Here is a 6000-nt window from a genome sequence, read left to right as displayed (position 1 = left end):
AAGGTCACATTTGACTATTGGCTCCAGCATAGAGGGCTGCATGATCTGGGAGGCTGTCATTTGACCTGTCTGGGCCCCAGAGTCCTCATCAGTAAGATGAGAAAACCGAATCTTAGAGATTGTTGTAGGAATTAACCAACGTGACACGTGAAGTGCCAAGCACGCAGTTTGAAACCTCTCAGTGTTCGTTCCTTTCGATCTTCCGGATGCAGTGACCGTTAGCAGAGTACGATGGTCCTCCAAGAAGTGTCTGCATATTTAAAAAATGATACCTAGGGAAGGCAGCTCAGTACAGCCCCATGGTGGATTTATTTTTTTCCTGCAGCGAGATGTCTGGGTAAGAAGACATAAATTGGGAAATTGGGAGAGGGGAGATGGGGCGTCCCTGGCTTTTCCAAGTTTATTCCACCACACATGCCACTCTATAGCATAGTGCTTGTAAGACAAGCCTACATGCAACACGAATATGAGACTATATCCTTACTTGACTTGATTAAATTTCAATGACTAAAACTACTTTTTCTTATACTAGAGATGTTTAAATGCATGTAGACAATCAGCTAAACCTGAAAAAATGCTGGTTATTTACATAAAGAAATCATTCCAGGTATGCAGAAATTTTTGGTCCAGAAATGGACCATCCATGCTTTCAACAAATTTTGTTGGATGTAAGGAGGGGTTTGGAGCTGAATGCTTCTCAGTCCTTCCTTCCAGGAGGGTACTACCCGGAAATTTACAGTCTGACTGTGGAAGCCTGGATTTCTCTGGATTCTAGTAATCTTTTATGTACTCTTAGTAAGCTAGCACTGTTAAAGAAACTGAGATCTTCTTCTCGCAGCTGTAAAATGCAGGGATTTTTCTCTATTTTGTTTGTGGCTATATTTCTGGTGTCTGTAACAGTGTGAAACAAATGAATTATGAAGGTGACACTTACAAGAAACAATTCTTCAGATCCACAATAGAGTTGCATTTTAGCAGCCAGTTGGTGAACATATTCTTAGAAACATGGCCAATGTGGCAGTATTTTTCCCCTGAGCTTAGGGGATACTTAATTGCTATTGCTAAGAACTTCTATGTGTGACACAGAGCCTTCTACTACAGACTTTACCTTTTTGCTAATATACAATAAATAAGCCCTTGGAAACATCTGCCCTTTATGGGTAATTGGAGAAATGTTTACTTTGGTGATAGGACGAGAAATATGTGGCCTTTTCACTTTTATTCAATTGGTAGATGAGGGAAAAAAAGGAAAAAATTATAAACTGGAGAAGATAATATTCTGGCAAGCTTTCAAGAAGTGAAAAACTGGTACAGTTTAATATAGTCCGAAAGCTTTGTAGGTTCCAGCTCTTTTTGGCAAAAATGCTTCTTAGCTCAAAACAGAGGAAATTATTGAAAGAATTCATGAGGTTCTCTTAGGTATCCAATAGCACTTTAAAAATACACTATTAAATGAAAAGGAATGAAAATCATGATTGAATGTCCTTTGAAATCACATTTTGTATTCTATTGAAAACCAAACATTTGAAAATAATTAACATACATATGTTGTTTTAAAAAAATGACAGCAAGTTACTGTACTTTTTTTTAACTGTACATTTTTAAATGAAAAAAAAAGAGGAAGTTCTGCATTCAACAACAATAATGTGGGTTTCCAGGGTTTTTTTCCTACAAAAGTATCAAGCCTGCATTTGGGGTGAAGCTTGGAGGGAAGAGGAGGTGATGTAAAAGCTGATTTAAATAATGTATCCACCTATTTCAAATGTTTGTATTTATCATTTGTGTAGCATTTTATATATATATATATATATATAAACATTTTAGAAATAGTTTTTTATCTGATAACTATCCAGAAATATGTGCCTTCTTAAAAAAAAAATTTTTTTTTGCTTTAACTAGACAGGAAGTTAAAATGCCAGATTGTCTGGTTCAATACCAGACACCTGGAAAACCTATTATGACTTTGTCAGTTTATATAGCTCTTTCCCTGGAAACTCTGAATGTGTTTCGTGCCACCTTAGTGACTGGCGGGGGAGGGGGTGGGAGATGCCTGCCCAGTGGGTCCCAGGCAGGGGTCTTCCCACAGCTGTGGTGAGGCAAGGCCACCAGCATCAAAAGAGGGGAGCCCCCAGGCAGCATCAAACCTGACACTGAGGTACAGAGGCTCGGCTCTAATTCTGAGCGTTGGCACTCCAAAGGCAAAGCCAGGCCCAAGTGGACAGCTGTCAAACCAGCAAGGCGGTCACAAGTGGTGCACTCAACGAGGAGCCAGCAGAGCACAGGCCAGGACGAGGTCCAGGCGGAGCTACCATCAGCCATCTCCAGCCTATGGTCAGTCTCCGAGGCCACAGGCGGCCTGTCCCTCCGAGTTCAAGGTGTTAGTGGAGGATGAACACGTTTGTTAATTCCTTGTATGCCATGTCAGGATCTCATTTAAGGACAAGGGCTTTGGTGTCACCCAATTCAGCGTTCTCAGCAAGTGGTCCAGGCAGGGAGAAAGCAGCAGGGTCTGTCCCCTGAAGAGGCAGCAGTGCCTGGGTCCTCGTCCTAAGGAGATGGCTGGGTCTGGCTGAAGAAAGGTATCCCAAACAGGTCACCAAAGCAAGGAAGGGCTAAGATGAGCCTTGGTTGCCAAGGGGCAGACAACAAAGGAGATGAAAGGAACAGGAGGCAACAATAGGAAGAAGCCAGCTCAGTAAGCAAAGTAGGAAGTAGCCCCAGTGAGTTCTGGGGGCCGGGCCAGAACCGGCGCCAGGAGGTGAAGGTTACGTTAGTAAAGTTACTTACTGGGGAGAATGCGGGTGTTGTTCAATGTCTCTTGGGGAGGGGGTGAAACCCCCAAAGGCTAGGCTTACACAACAGTAAATGGTTCCTAGCGTGCCTTCTGAAGAGGGTGACAGGTCCAACAGCTGCCAAGCTCTTCCTGAGGGGACTATGCAAATCCGGGGGCTGTGTCCGCGTGGCACGGGTTCTAGCGCTCTCCTCCGCTCCTCTTTCTCCTCCAGTGAAAGCTTCAGCAGAGTCTGCCTTAATTACTGATGTTTTTGTGCCAGTGAATGACACCGGGTGGGTCGGAGGCATAGAAAGGTGCTGTCGCTGCTTCCAAGCAATGAGTAGCGGAAACAGCACACACGTGGTGACTGCTAACAGAGCAGGTAGCCCTCCGAGCCCTTTTCTTTGGTTGAGGTTGGAGTAGAGTTTGCAGCTGCTCGCCCAGAAAAAGGTCCACATGTTCTCTTGCAGAAGGTGGAAGATGAGGCCCCACAACCACTTTTCTGGCCTGTATTCCTTCTAGCAGGAAGATAGATAGTTGGACAGCTGAGGGTCATTGGAAATTCAGCAACTTTCCCATGAGCATGCTTAGGCTCCTCGTCCTCGTTCACTGGGGACATCTTTGGGTGTTGGTGAGCTGAATGTAGAGTTGAAAATGAGGTGAACGTGCCTGGAGAGGGGCACCTACTATTAAAAAAGAGTGTGCCTTGAGTGACTTGCAGTACCTCAAAGGGCTCACGATAAGCTCCTTCAGGGATCAGCACGGGCAGTCCAAATATGTTATTTTTTGCTGTAATAAGAGTATAATCCCTTCTGGATAAAGTGAAAAACATGTTGATAATAACTTCCAGACTGAAATGGAGTAAGGAAAGTGCCAGTCCTTATTAAGTAGTAGGCGATCCAATGCTAGTGAAGTGGCATTTTTGTGCCAATAAGCTGTATTTAGCAAGCAGGAATAGAACACATTTATCCCTCCCCCCACAGCCTCCTCCTCAGTCCATGCAAAACAAATTGGAGTGAAACAACACCATCTGCTCGTTTCACACTCTGAAGAAGCACGTCAACTCCTTCTCAAGGTTAGAAAGCCCAAACTCAAAAAGACACTCTTCCAGTAAAAGGTGTTTCCTGAAAGCAGGACCTCCATAAGCTTAGAAGGGTCCAAATTTCCTGAATCCTGACATCGCAAGGGCTGAGCTGACGAGGGCCAAAAAGCCAAGGGCTTTCTTACGGGTGGGGGCGGCGTCACAGAGGCCTTAGTTAACAGCAGAAAGTCCTGCTTCACTAGCAGGTTGAATTTCCACAGCTTGGGGCCCCCGATGTAGATGAGGAGAGTAACAGTAGGTATCCCCAATCTCCTGATCACCACGGTTCTTGCATCCCGCTGCTGAAAGGAAGAGGATGAAGTAGAAAGGTGAGTCCTGCTCAACTTGAAGGTCTCATTTCATTCTGATACTTTCCTTTGCTGTAGCAACCCCCTTTATTCCCCCCTCAATCACTTTTAAAACTCCAAATCCCTAATTAAACATCATTGTTCTATTCAGGGATGGTGCCTTGAATGAGAGAGGAAGCTCCTGCTGTTTGATTCTAGCTCTGCTTGCTTTATTCAGCTAAGCTCTGGATTCAGAAGTGAAGATAAGGGACGGTGCTTACTAATTCATAGGAACACCTCCGGAGATTGGGAGGAGGGCAGTCCTTGGGCTGTGGCAACAAATCTTAAGCTCCGTGCAGTTCTAACCAGCTGCCCATTAAATAATGTGGCTCCCAAGAGGACCCCTCCAACAATGGTGGTTGGACTTGGCTTGGAGACCAGACACTTGCAGTACGAAGTCTGAGAAGAATCAAGTCTCTTGTTACCTACAGCATGCCTCACTGCTATGTATGTTGGTAAGTTATGATCTCCTGGAAGAAACAGGGGGTTAATATAAAAGAATAAACTGTGACATGCTAAGTGCCAAATGAATGTACATTACATAAAATTTTACCTCCTTTAATTTGCAAAGTTGTCATACCAGGGTTTTGAGATTTGGTGAACAAGCCCACATTAACTTGAGTTCATTCATCCATTCAGCCATCTGTCGGTGTGTCCATCTGCCCAACAAACGTTATCCCAGCGCCTACAGTGCCAACAGTCTGAATTACTGAGACAAGTAAGGCGTGGTCCCTGCCTGAGTGGGGAAGCCAGACCTGCAAATCATAACATGGCAAAAAGTGCAATCACAGGAGTGTGTTCAGGTTGGATAAGTAGCTAAAACAGAGGGAGCAGTTGGCTACCTGAGGGTGGGATTGTCGGGGTATATGGGGTTCTGGGCAAGGAAAGCTTCCCAGAAGAGTTGAAATATGAAACAGGAGTGGGAATTTACCAGGCACACACATTCTAATCAGAGGGCACAGCTTGAGCAAAGGCATGGAGGCATGAAAAAGCATGGGGCATCTGAGGAGGTAGGAGCTGCCGGGTTTTGTGTGGCAGCATTGGAGATGAGCCTGGAAAAGTGGGTGCAGCCTGGAGTAGGACGGATCTGAGAGTTTAGACATTTCCCTGTAGACACTGGGCATCACTGGTGGAGTTTCAGGAGGACATGTGTTTAGAATCGCCTCTCTGATGGCTATAAGGGAAATGGACATGAGGGGAGTAAGAGCAGGACAGGAAACCTTAAAGGGGCAAGTTGGCGCTGTGCTCACATCATATCTTTCTAAAGATCTGATCCTATTTCAGCCTTTGTTTTCTAGACTGAAAAATGTCAGTGTTAGTCAACCCCGTGTTTTCAGTATCTTGGATCTCATAGAAACTGAAAACATGGTTACAGCATGCCGGAGTTGAGCATACTATTGAGTCTGCCTGCAGTCACTCAGCTGGTCCACGGGCTGAGGGAATCAGCAGCTCAGTTCCACCCACTGGAGATACTGTTTGTGCTTTAGTGGCGCTCAGAGTCTACCTGTACTGGAAACAGATGAAGTAATCATTAACAAGTTCAACTAGAGTAGAGAAAGGTGCCAAGCTTTGGTCTCCTGACTCTAGTGACACCTTCTTCTTCTGATTCAACCATGCTACCTCTTGGAGCTGTGCTTTAGGAGAATTTTTCTCTCAGAATATAGAAAAATTGGCAAATAGGTCATAATGGCTAATCAAGGAAGCTGGAGATATTCAGGGCTGACCTCCTAGAAAAAAATCGTGTTTCCTCACAAAATATCTTTCAGTATCAAAGTCAGAAGAAGAAAAATGAACTGTGT

This window comes from Camelus bactrianus, chromosome 27 (assembly GCF_048773025.1).
Source record: "Camelus bactrianus isolate YW-2024 breed Bactrian camel chromosome 27, ASM4877302v1, whole genome shotgun sequence".
Lineage (NCBI taxonomy): Eukaryota > Metazoa > Chordata > Mammalia > Artiodactyla > Camelidae > Camelus > Camelus bactrianus.
The sequence above is the reverse complement of the archived record's forward strand: the minus strand, read 5'-3'. Positions refer to the sequence as shown.